This window comes from Salvelinus namaycush, chromosome 4 (assembly GCF_016432855.1).
Source record: "Salvelinus namaycush isolate Seneca chromosome 4, SaNama_1.0, whole genome shotgun sequence".
NCBI classification, from domain to species: Eukaryota; Metazoa; Chordata; class Actinopteri; order Salmoniformes; family Salmonidae; genus Salvelinus; species Salvelinus namaycush.
Window position 1 is genome coordinate 33,671,472 of NC_052310.1, and position 13,609 is coordinate 33,685,080.

The following is a 13,609-nucleotide window of genomic DNA, read 5'->3' on the forward strand; positions in this document are numbered from 1 at the left end:
CTATGGTGACCGGTGAGCTGAGATAAGGCGGAGCTATACCTAGCAAAGACTTATAGATGACCTGGAGCCAGTGGGTTTGGCGACGAATATGTAGCGAGGACCAGCCAACGAAAGCATACAGGTCGCAGTGGTGGGTAGTATATAGGGCTTTGTTGAGACAACAGATGACACTGATAGGCTGCATCCAATTTGCTGAGTAGAGTGTTGGAGGCTAATTTGTAAATGGCATCGCAAAAGTCAAGGATCGGTAGGATAGTCAGTTTTATGAGGGTAAGTTTGGCAGCATGAGTGAAGGAGGCTTCGTTGCGAAATAGGAAGCCGATTCTAGATATAACTTTGGATTGGAGATGCTTAATGTGAGTCTGGAAGGAGAGTTTACAGTCTTGCCAAACATCTAGGTATTTATAGTTGTCCACATATTCTAAGTCAGAACCGTCCAGAGTAGTGATTCTAGTCGGGCGGGCGGATGCGGGCAGCGATCGGTTGAAGAGCATGCATTTTAGTTTTACTAGCATTTAAGAGCAGTTGGAGGCCACGGAAGGAGTGTTGTATTGCGTTGAAGCTTGTTTGGAGGTTTGTTAAGTGTCCAAAGGGCCAGATGTATACCGAATGGTGTCTGCGTAGAGGTGGCTCAAAGAATCACCCGCAGCAAGAGCGACATCATTGATATATACATAGAAAAAAGTCAGCCCGAGAATTGAACCCTGTGGCACCCCCATAGAGACTGCCAGAGGTCTGGACAACAGGCCCTCCGATTTGAAATACTGAACTCTATCTGAGAAGTAGTAAATGAAACAGGCGAGGCAGTCATTAGAGAAACCAAGGCTGTTGAGTCTGCCGATAAGAATACGGTGATTGACAGAGTTGAAAGCCTTGGCCAGGTCGATGACGACGGCTGCACAGTACTGTCTTTTATCGATGGAGGTTATGATATCGTTTAGGACCTTGAGCGTGGCTGAGGTGCACCCGTGACCAGCTCGGGAAAACAGATTGCATAGTGGAGAAGGTATGGTGAGATTCGAAATGGTCTGTGATCCGTTTGTTCACTTGGCTTTCGAAGACTTTAGAAAGGCAGGGCAGGATGGATATAGGTCTGTAACAGTTTGGGTCTAGAGTGTCTCCCCCTTTGAAGAGACCAGCAGAGTAAATTCTTAAAACCGCTTCACCAGGCCAAATATATACACTCCTTTCTTGGAACATACCTGAACAGTCTTTATATCTATTATTGACATGTTAACGCAGTGGCTAACCTATTGGACCTTGGTCGTCAGTGTGTGACTGGTTTGTGATGCTGAAAGGACAGTAACGGTAAGACCAGCACACTCATGTAGGAGTGCACTTTTGTAAAACACAAATGGCCAGTGGTGTAGTGGATGCTATATGCAGGTATAAGCCGTATACACACTTTTTTTTCCAGTGGGCATTGTGTATACTCCCTCCTTAATCCCCACTGATTTATCAATTATCTAGTACAGTAGAGAAATCATGCACAAAGTAGCCTACACAATCACAAAGCACGTGAAATATATTCACATGCGTGCCGCACACAGCCTGGTTTCAGCGGAATATCATCTGCGCCCAGTTCTCATCTGGTTTTGGCATGGAGCAGCTCACAGAAGAATGACATCGGTGGCCGGTAAGGTAGGTAGGAAAGACATTTCAACTTATGATATCTACCAGGTATTGAAAAAGTTTGGTCCAAAATCTTGGTTAGTAGGCTATTTATGATGTGCAATTCAGTCATGTGCTGTTTATCAGGGACTTAGGCATGGCCCTGCCAGGCCCACCCAATCAGATTGAGCAAAAACAAAATACATTATTACAAAAGTACTCCTAGCGTAATATTGGGATGCAAACTTAAAATTGAATACATTTCAACTCTAGCTGACATGGTACAGGTGCCAAGTCCATAACCATGTGTGAGGTGTATACTTTTGTTTCAATGTAGAGTTGTTTAAGATTGCCAATAATCACCCTGTGACCCTGAGTCAGCCCACCGCAGGAAAAGGTTAACTTGTTGGAAGTTATTCTTGAAAAGGGAGACGCTAACAAATGACCAACAACATTCTCTTACTCATTACAAGTCAAAATGTGATTGGTTGATTCCACTGCCACAGTCTACTATCCATAGATTTTGTCAGCCAATTCTTTGTCACCATGCATTCTTTAAATATCTCAGTATCAGTGAAGGGCTTGGTGTGTTAAGTTAAAACCAGGGCTCAAATTGTAAGAGTTGTGGTTTTTGTTAAAGAAAATGGCTAAAAGCATAGGCCTACCCCTTGTTAGCTTTCGATAAAAAAAAATAATAAATGTACCTGATTATATAAAGAGATCTATAACAATGTTTTAGTCCACAATGCTTTATGCTAGAAACAAGTTTTAAAATGCCGGGGAAAGACGCGACTCTGATGCATATGGGATATCTTTGGTTTGTCTATAACATTCAGAAGCTGCGCAACAACCTTCTACAGCCGAGGTGGCAAAAATGTACTTGAAGTAATGTCTGATTCTCTCACTATCAACTGACGTTCAACATTTCAACAGGCTATTAAACAACATACTAACTCTAAATCAGTCAGGAGCAAGCCAGGTAGCCTAAGAAAGAATGAAAATTAATTATTTAGGCTATATTATTTCAAGGCTATAGCATGCCATTTAATAAATTGTGAAGCATTTGTGACACGCTGAAGGCTGGCAGGAGCGCTCAGCATTTAAACAACAAAAGCACCAACAGCATGCTTATACATTTTGCATTTAGGCTGTATAAAATTACATTTAAATGACTTAGAACGAAACAATTAAACAAACAAAAAATAGGCTATACAGTCATTCTACAATGTCATTGAATTCACTTTTAGAAACACGAGTTTGGCCAGTCTTTGGTTTGAGGGTCATGCGGTGAGCTATGCATGCCTAGTTTGTTAATTTAGCCTAGCAGATGCTCTTATATTCCTATTCCCCAATTTAGAGAATTATAGTTTCCCACATAAAAAAGTTACCAGTGCATATACAGTGCCGTCAAAGTATTCAGACCCCTTTCACATGTTGTTACACGTTACAGCCTTATTCTAAAATGGATTAAATTGTTAACTACACACAATACCCCATAATGACAAAGGTTTTTAGAAATGTTTGTAAATGTATAAAAAACAAATAACATTTAAATACGTATTCTGACCCTTTACTTAGTACTTTGTTGAAGCACCTTTTGGTAGTGATTACAGACTCGAGTCTTCTTGGGTATGACGCTACAAGCTTGGCACACCTTTATTTGGGGAGTTTCTCTCATTCTTCTCTGCAGATCCTCTCAAGCTCTGTAAGGTTGGATGGGGAGAGTCGGTTCACAGCTATTTTCAGGTCTCTCCAATGTCAAGTCCGGGCTCTGACTGGGCCACTCAAGACCATTCAGAGACTTGTCCCGAAGCCACTCCTGTGTTGTCTTGGCTGTATGCTTAGGGTCGTTGTCCTGTTGGAAGGTGAACCTTCACCCAAGTCTGAGGCCCTGAGTGCTCTGGAGCAGGTTTTCATCAAGGATCTCTCTGTACTTTGCTCTGTTCATCTTTCCCTCGATCCTGACTGGTCTCCCAGTCCCTGCCGCTGAAGAACATCCCCACATGCTTCACCGTAGGGATGGTGCCAGGTTTCCTCCAGACGTGACGATTGGCATTCAGGCCGAGAGTTCAATCTTGGTTCCGTCAGACCAGAGAATCTTGTTTCTCGTGGTCTGAGAGTCCTTTAGGTGCCTTTTTGCAAATGCCAAGCTGGCTGTCATGCCTTTTACTAAGGAGTGGCTTCTGTCAGTCCGCTCTACCATGAAGGCCTGATTGGTGGAGTGCTGCAGAGATGGTTGTCCTTCTGGAAGGTTCTCAGCTCTCCACAGAGGAACTCTGGAGCTCTGTCAGAGTGGCCATCAGGTCCTTGGTCACCTCTCTGACCAAGGCCCTTCTCCCCTGATTTTCAGTTTGGCCGGGTGGCCAGCTCTAGGAAGAGTCTTGGTGGTTCCAAACTTCTTCCATTTAAGAATGGTGGATGCCACTGTGTTCTTGGGGACCTTCAATGCTGCAGACATGTTTTGGTACCCTTCCCCAGATCTGTGCCTCAACACAATCCTCAGAGCTCTACAGACAATTCCTTGGTTTTTGCTCTGACACGCACTGTCAACTGTGGGACCTTTTATATAGACAGGTGTGTGCCTTTCCAAATTTTTAACCCCTATTTTACCAGGTAAGTTGACTGAACACATTCTCAGTTACAGCAATGACCTGGGGAATAGTTACAGGGGAGAGGGGGGATTAATGAGCCAATTGTAAGCTGGGGATGATTAGGTGGCCATGATGGTATGAGGGCCAGATAGATTGTAAATTTAGCCAGGACACTGGGGTTAACAACCCTACTCTTACAATAAGTGCCATGGGATCTTTAGTGACCACAGAGAGTCAGAACACCCGTTTAACATCTCATCCAATGTCTACACATTGCCTTGTGTAGGCAATGTCTATGTCCCCAATCTCTTCTCTGGGGCATTGGGATAATATAATTTTCTTTAGACCAGAGGAAAGAGTGCCTCCTCCTGGCCCTCCAACAGCACCTGATCTCTCATCCAGGGACTGACCTGGACCAACTCTGCTTAGCTTCAGAGGCAAGCCAGCAGTTGGATGCAGGGTGGTATGCTGCTGGCATTTTCAATCAATTGAATTTATCACAGGTGAACTCCAATCAAGTTGTAGAAACAACTCAAGGATGATCAATGGAAACAGGATGCACCTGAACTCAATTGAGTCTCATAGCAAAGGGTCTGAATACTTATGTAAATAAGGTATGTTTTTTATTTTTAATAGATTTGCAAAAATGTTATGGGGTATTGTGTGTAGATTGAGGATTTTTTTTTAATTAATCCATTTTAGAATAAGGCTAACATAAAATGTGTAAAAAGGGAAGGCATCTGAATACTTTCCGAATGCACTGTAGGCCTACCTGATAGTATACGGTGTTAAAAAAAAAAAAAAAATCTTAAATTCATTGATGAGCAGATACCTAATTTGTAACTTGTTCTGTTGTGCTAATTTGTTATAGTTGATAGACAGCTTTAGCACTTTTCCAAACTTAGACTATCCTCTTTTTTTTAACAATAGCCTGTATAGAAATCAATACTTCTCTTGTTCTGCAGCATGCATTCATTTGTTGTCATGCTCTATTGTAGTAAAAAGATTGTAGTTAAAAACAAATTCTGCTTGTCTACAGTCATGTAGAATTGTGTTTATAAAAGGCAATATTTTTCTCAGACCACAAATAAGATGATAGATTTATGCAGTGTTTTTTTTTTACAATGGAGATCTTTTCACTGCTTCCCTTGACCACAGTGGTCTGCGAATCCACAACCTGCTGGCTACTTTGCCATGTAATGCTTACAAACGAAGAACAGTTTCTAAAACTGCACCTAAGGCTCTGGTCTGTCCTTGGAGTAAGGGTAAATAGTAGGAATGTTCCCTGCTATCCACTTTGTTTTAATTATTATTTTGGGTAAAAATATATTTTACTGAAGGGAGGGCCATCCATTTTCATTTCAGAGATCCGATTTTCTCCAGGTCATGCAAAATTGATGTTTGGGTCAAATTCCCACTGGGTCTATTGCAACCATCAATGACCACAAGATTATCGCCAGCTGATCTCTCGTAAACCATCAATATGCGCTATATCTGGGGTCTCCAACAGGTCGATCGTGAGCGCAGCCCACCTATGAGAGTGCCAAACAATTATGAAAGTACATGCATTTTTCACGTTCCAAAGCAAACTCTCACATGCTGACCAACCTGCCCGCATTGCGTGCGCGAGCGTTGCAAAATAAATTTACACATACATGCTATTCCATCATTTCATTTAAACTGCTTGCATGTCAACGAGCGCCAGCATATACAGTTGAAGTCGGAAGTTTACATACTTAGGTTGCAGTCATTAAATCTCGTTTTTCAACCACTCCATAAATGTTTTGTTAACAAACTATAGTTTTGGCAAGTTGGTTAGGACATCTACTTTGAGCATGACACAAGTAATTTTTCCAACAATTGTTTACAGACAGATTATTTCACTTAAAATTCACTATCACAATTCCAGTGGGTCAGAAGTTTACATACACTAAGTTGACTGTGCCTTTAAACAGCTTGGGAAATTCTAGAAAATTATGTCATGGCTTTAGAAGCTTCTGATAGGCTAATTGACATCATTTGAGTGAATTGGAGGTGTACCTGTGGATATATTTCAAGGCCTACCTTCAAACTCAGTGCTTCTTTGCTTGACATCATGGGAAAATAAAAAGAAATCAGCCAAGACCTCAAAAAAAAAAGCCAGACTACGGTTTGCAACAGCACATGGGGACAAAGATTGTACTTTTTGGAGAAATGTCCTCTGGTCTGATGAAACAAAAATAGAACTGTTTGGCCATAATGACCATTGTTATGTTTGGAGGAAAAGGGGGAGGCTTGCACGCCGAAGAACACCATCCCAACCGTGAAGCACGGGGTGGCAGAATCATGTTGTGGGGGTGCTTTGCAGCAGGAGGGACTGGTGCACTTCACAAAATAGAACGCATCATGAGGCAGGAAAATGATGTGGATATATTGAAGCAACATCTCAAGACATCAGTCAGGAAGTTAAAGCTTGGTCGCAAATGGGTCTTCCAAATGGACAATGACGCCATGCATACTTCTAAAGTGGCTTAAGAACAACAAAGTCAAGGTATTGGAGTGGCCATCACAAAGCCCTGACCTCAATCCTATAGAACATTTGTGGGCAGAACTGAAAAAGCATGTGTGAGCAAGGAGGCCTACAAACCTGACTCAGTTACACCAGCTCTGTCAGGAGGAATGGGTCAAAATTCACCCAACTTATTGTGGGAAGCTTGTGGAAGGCTACCTGAAACGTTTGATCCAAGATAAACCATTTAAAGGCAATGCTACCAAATACTAATTGAGTGTATGTAAACTTCTGACCCACTGGGAATGTGATGATTTATTTCAGCTTTTATTTCTTTCATCTGCTATTATTCTGACATTTCACATTCTTAAAATAATGTGGTGATCCTAACTGACCTAAGACAGGGAATTTTTACTATGATTAAATGTCAGGAATTGTGAAAAATGAGTTTAAATGTATTTGGCTAAGGTGTATGTAAACTTGCAACTGTACCTACCTGGGTGATTGAGAGATGAACTAGCATCACTACTCTGGAAGGTTCCGACCTAGAATATGTGAACAACTACAAATACCTAGGTGTCTGGTTAGACTGTAAATTCTCCTTCCAGACTCACATTAAGCATCTCCAATCTAGAATCGTCTTTCTATTCCGCAACAAAGCCTCCATCACTCACGCCGCCAAACATACCCTCGTAAAACTGACTATCCTACCGATCCTTGACTTCGGCAATGTCATTTACAGAATAGCCTCCAACACTTTACTCGGCAAACTGGATGCAGTCTATCATAGTGCCATCCGTTTTGTCACCAAAGCACCACATACCACCCACCACTGCGACCTGTATGTTCTAATCGGCTGGCCATCGCTACATATTCGTCGCCAGACTCACTGGCTCCAGGTCATCTATAAGTCTTTGCTAGGTAAAGCTCTGCCTTATCTCAGCTCATTGGTCACGATAACAACACCTACCCCTAGCATGCGCTCCAACAGGTATATCTCACTGGTCATCCCCAAAGCCAACACCTCATTTGGCCGCCTTTCCTTCCAGTTCTCTGCTGCCAATGACTGGAACGAATTGCAAAAATCGCTGAAGCTGGAGACTTATATTTCCCTCACTAACTTCAAACATCAGCTATCCGAGCAGCTAACCGATCGCTGCAGCTGTACATAGCCCATCTGTAAATAGCCCATCCAATCTACCTACCTCATCCCCATATTGTTTTTATTTACTTTTCTGCTCTTTTGCACACCGGTATTTCTACTTGCACATCATCATCTGCACATCTATCACTCCAGTGTTCATTTAGCTAAATTGTAGTTACTTGCTACTATGGCCTATTTATTTCCTTACCACCTCACGCCATTTGCACACACTGTAAATATACTTTTTCCCCCTATTGTGTTATTGACTGTACGCTTGTTTATTCCATGTGTAACTCTGTGTTGTTTGTGCCGCACTGCTTTGCTTTATCTTGGCCAGGTCGCAGTTGTAAATGAGAACTTGTTCTCAACTAGCCTATCTGGTTAAATAAAGGTGAAATAAAAATCTGGGACTAGTTATGAATAGTATTATGGATATGTTTGTGTCTTAACTGCATGTGTTTGGTACAAATAAAGACAATTGAATAAAGTTATCTGTTCTGAATAACCTGTGTATGTTTTATTGGCTCATAATATGAGTGTATGTGTGTTCGGTTGTCTATGCCTGGTGTGATCTATGAACATGCAGCAGTCCCTTTTACTCATACTCTATCGACTAACTCTTTTTGATTTGCAGGCTATGATCGGATTTGGCATGTCTGTTAATGATTTGTTTCCTTATTTTCAGCTGGAGGAAAAATGTGATAAGACCTTCGTAGACTACAGCCGGGTGAGTACGAGCAAGAGAGCTTTCTATTGTTCGTCTTCAGGCCATTTTATTTGTATCATTGATGAATATGACCAATGTAGGCCTAAATCATTAATAGCCCAGTGCAGACAAAATCATGATTTACCTGTGTTTTAGTTGATTTACCTGTTGGAGCGCATACTACGGGTGGGTGTTGTTATCGTGACCAGTGATATATATATATACACACACATACATACATACATTTAAACTCAGTTTTTCACAATCCCATTTTAATCCTAGTAAAAATTCCCTGTCTTTGGTCAGTTAGGATCACTACTTTATTTTAAGAATGTGAAATGTCAGAATAATAGTAGAGAGAATGATTTATTTCAGCTTTTATTTCTTTCATCACATTCCCAGTGGGTCAGAAGTTTACATACACTCAATTAGTATTTGGTTCACTGCTTTTAGATTGTTTAATTTGGGTCAAACGTTTCGGGTAGCCTTTCACAATAAGTTGGGTGAATTTTGGCCCATTCCTCCTGACAGAGCTGGTGTAACTGAGTTAGGTTTGTAGGGCTCCTTGCTCGCACACGCTTTTTCAGTTCTGCCCACAAATGTTCTATACATTTGAGGTCAGGGCTTTGTGATGGCCACTCCAATACCTTGACTTTGTTGTCCTTAAGCCATTTTGCCACAACTTTGGAAGTATGCTTGGGATCATTGTCCATTTGGAAGACCATTTGCGACCAAGCTTTAACTTCCTGACTGATGTCTTGAGATTTTGCTTCAATATATCCACAATTTTCCTTCCTCATGGTGCCATCTATTTTGTGAAGTGCACCAGTCCCTCCTGCAGTAAAGAACCCCCACAACATGATGCTGCCACCCCCATGCTTCACGGTTGGGATGGTGTTCTTTCGGTTTGCAAGCCTCCCCCTTTTTCGTCCAAACATAACGATGGTCATTATGGCCAAATAGTTATATTTTTGTTTCATCAGACCAGAGGACATTTCTCCAAAAAGTACGATCCTTGTCCCCATGTGCAGTTGCAAACCGTAATCTGTTTTTTTATGGCAGTTTTGGAGCAGTGGCTTCTTCCTTGTTGAGCGGCCTTTCAGGTTATGTCAATATAGGACTTGTTTTACTGTGGATATAGATACTTTTGTACCTGTTTCCTCCAGCATTTTCACAGGGTCCTTTACTGTTGTTCTGGGATTGATTTGCACTTTTCGCACCAAAGTACGTTAATCTCTAGGAGACAGAACGCATCTCCTTCCTGAGCGGTATGACGGCTGCGTGGTCCCATGGTGTTTATACTTGAACGTGGTACCTTCAGGCATTCGGAAATTGCTCCTAAGGATGAACCAGACTTGTGGAGGTCTATATATTTTTTGAGGTCTTGGCTGATTTCTTTTGATTTTCCCATGATGTCAAGCAAAGAGGCACTGAGTTTGAAGGTGGCCTTGAAATACATCCACAGGTACACCTCCAATTGACTCAAATGATGTCAATTAGCCTATCAGAAGCTTCTAAAGCCATGACATCATTTTCTTGAATTTTCCAAGCTGTTTAAAGTCAACTTAGTGTATGTAAACTTCTGACCCACTGGAATTATGAAACAGTGAATTATAAGTGAAATAATCTGTCTGTAAACAATTGTTGGAAAAATGACTTGTGTCATGCACAAAGTAGATGTCCTAACCGACTTGCCAAAACTATAGTTTGTTAATAAGAAATTTGTGGAGTGGTTGAAAAACGAGTTTTAATGACTCCAACCTAAGTGGATGTAAACTTCCGACTTCAACTGTACGTGCGGTGGCCTTAATCAACTTTACCTATCCCAACAATGCTACTAAAGTAACCCCTGCTAATACTAACACTGCCCATGACTCATACCTCAAAATCCCTAATTTGCACCTTAGTCCAATTCCTTGCTGTTACTATAGTATCCTTCAGTTTCTGTCCCTACAGCGACTGTCGTGAGAATAGCTACTGAATGTAATCTGTCTCCTGCTCTCCTATTATCTTTGTGGTTTACTAATATGTATATGATCCCCTAGCTACCAACATCTCCAATTACCTCCTGTGTGTCCTGTGTTCTGCTACAGTCTGTACCTGTGGTTAAAACTCTCTTGTGCTCAGGTTAGATCGGTCCCAATCTTCTGGGAGATATGCCAAGTGTTTGCTGGAAATGGGGAAGAGATTAGTGACGTTGGAAGAGTATCCCACCTAACAAAACTATGAGTCACAGGTTTCTTGAAAGTGGACAATAGTGTCTGAAATGACAACACTATCTCTGCTACTCTTACCATGATCTGGGTATGTGTAACGTTCAATTTAACTTCAGATTAGTCTCTATATTGTGCACAATTAGCTGTCATTCCTCTCCTACGAGCTATCTCCTGTAACAATATACATAGAGGAGTGGTATCTCCAGAGACTCAATTAGCCACTTCCTTAATTTATGAGCCCAGACTGTAATTAACAGCCTTATGCAAACATTCTGTCTCAAACACAGGCCCTGTGTGTACCTCTCCTCCTGCTGCAAATACATTTGCACATAAATCATTCCATCTAGCCCGTACGTATTCCATTAGTCACTACTATGGTTATAGCCATACTAAAACATTCTCAAATCAATTAGTCAATATACACCAATCCCTCCTCTGGAACAATGATCACTCTTATGTCTTATGTTCCACGACACCTAAAAACATATTGACTTGAACAGGGAAGAGAGAAAATACATGTTCAATAATTTCATACCACCCTTGACGCGACTAAGACTGGGGGGGAAAAAACTCTGTCCGCTCTGTTCTATGCCCATGGGTCCCCATGCCCATCGCCTTCATTTTCATCCTTGGGTGTTAACGCAAGACACAGACTATGAGCCTTGTATGTAATTAATTTTACCGTATCATCCAGCAATCCATATGTATTGATGCACCTTAACATTAGAATTCTGATGACATGGTAAAACAAAAACCCCTTCATGGTTGACTCAAGCTATCATTTAGTGGGTTCTCTAATAACCTCCCTCTCGGATAAGGTTTCTAGGGAGAAAAACCCTCCCTAGACCCAATAAATTTGAACAGTGCACCCACCTCTCACAGTTTGAGAACAGCGCTCTCTATCTTTATCCTTTCCGATTCATAATTAAAACATTTGATGAATTATCCAACCCAAATTTAGAATGACAGTCCTTAGTGCTTTACTTTGAGTCTATCACTCAAAATCAAGCCCCTCAACCTAGCACACATCATCACGGTTAGAATGTACATTTATAAACGGGACCATATATTACCGGTAATAACTCTTCTCATTACACCCACCATTTGTCCCTGTTTTACTGTCGTGAGTGGCATGGTAATAACAGATCGGTATCTCAATGCATTCTTAGTCTAAATTACTATACATTTTGGAGTGTGCAGACCTCAATAAACCTGACACCCCAACTAAACAATTACGGGAACGGTTAAACCCCCCCCCCCCCTTCTCCCGGCACTCATCCTTCTAGTGTGTCTTCATTGGTTCTTCTTCAGATAGTGTTACAGTTCATCTTCCCAACGGCACATATGTAACTCATGCCTGTCACAGTTGATGGCTCTTGTTAATGTCCCAATTTCAATATAAGAAATTAAAAAGTTTTTCCCAAGTACACAAGTCTCTCATCTGAGTCATTCTGTCTGGTCCATTTTTCCCACCAGTACACCAGCAGCAAGAGAGAAGTTTGGATGTTATTTCTCTCCATGCTCACTCCATACACACGGTCTCACAAATTTCTGGTTTATCAGTTTGTCTTTTTTGTTGATAGAATGCTGACATCAAAACGCTGGTGTATTGAGCTTTTGATTCTTCTTTTGTCAGTGTGCCAAGTCACAATTGCATCCTTGAATTCTCTATTAGATTGACATTTTCCGTTAGCAGGGAAATGCTGACCAATTTTATACAGTTTGCAAAAAAAAATCCATATTCGAGCTAAATTGGTAGAATGCTCGTGTGCCTCTTTCAGCGCCTCTAAACTTCTCTTCTTCTAGCCTCACTTTACATGGAGAATCGGGGCTGTCCGTCACCATTTCAATAGTTCAATATCTCCTGATGGTGTCAAGTGTTTAGATCTTCACTCCCTGCTCTAATACACACCTTTAACAATTTTCCAAGCTGGCGCTACCCATTTCCCCAGAGAATAGTTATGGAATTTGTGCCTATTAATTGGTCACCTGACCTCGACCCTCTTCCTCGCTAAAACACATCTCTCCACCCTTATCAGTGCCTGCCACGTGATTTTCCCTCCTTTACTCAATACATTCCCCCTACAGATAACCATTAACTTCTGGTGTAACAACTAGACTATGGCACTCAATATTCCAATAGGATACCTGATTAACAATATTTCAAGTTTAGAACTCAACTGTATATATTTAACAAAAATATAAATGCAACATGCAACAATTTCAAAGATTTTACTGAGTTAGTTCATTTAAGGAAATCTTTCAATTGAAATAAATTCATTACGCCCTAATCTATGGATTTCACATGACTGGGAATACAGATATGCATCTCTTGGTTACAGATACCTTTAAAAAAAAAAAGGTAGGGGCGTGGATCAGAAAAATCAGTCAGTATCTGGTGTGACCACCATTTGCCTCATGCAGAGCGACACATCTCCTTTGCATAGAGTTGATTGTGGCCTGTGGAAGGTTGTCCCACTCCTCTTCAATGGCTTTGCGAAGTTGCTGGACATTGGCAGGAACTGGAACACCGCTGTCATACACGTCGATCCAGAGCATCCCAAACATTCTCAATGGGTGACATGTCTGGTGAGCATTTTCAGCATCCGGGAATTGTGTACAAGATCCTTCAGGGCTCTATGCAAACTTTTTTTCCCAAGGAGTACATGTGCTCCTAAATGAAAAAATGTAGGAGCACACAAAGACATTTAGGAGCAGTGACATTTTTTTAAAATAAGTTTATTAACAAAGAATTACACACATAGTACACGCACACACACGCAGTATAAATGAGGGACACATCTGTGCAACAGCACATACCACCAAAATCACACATTGACCCATGCCTACTAG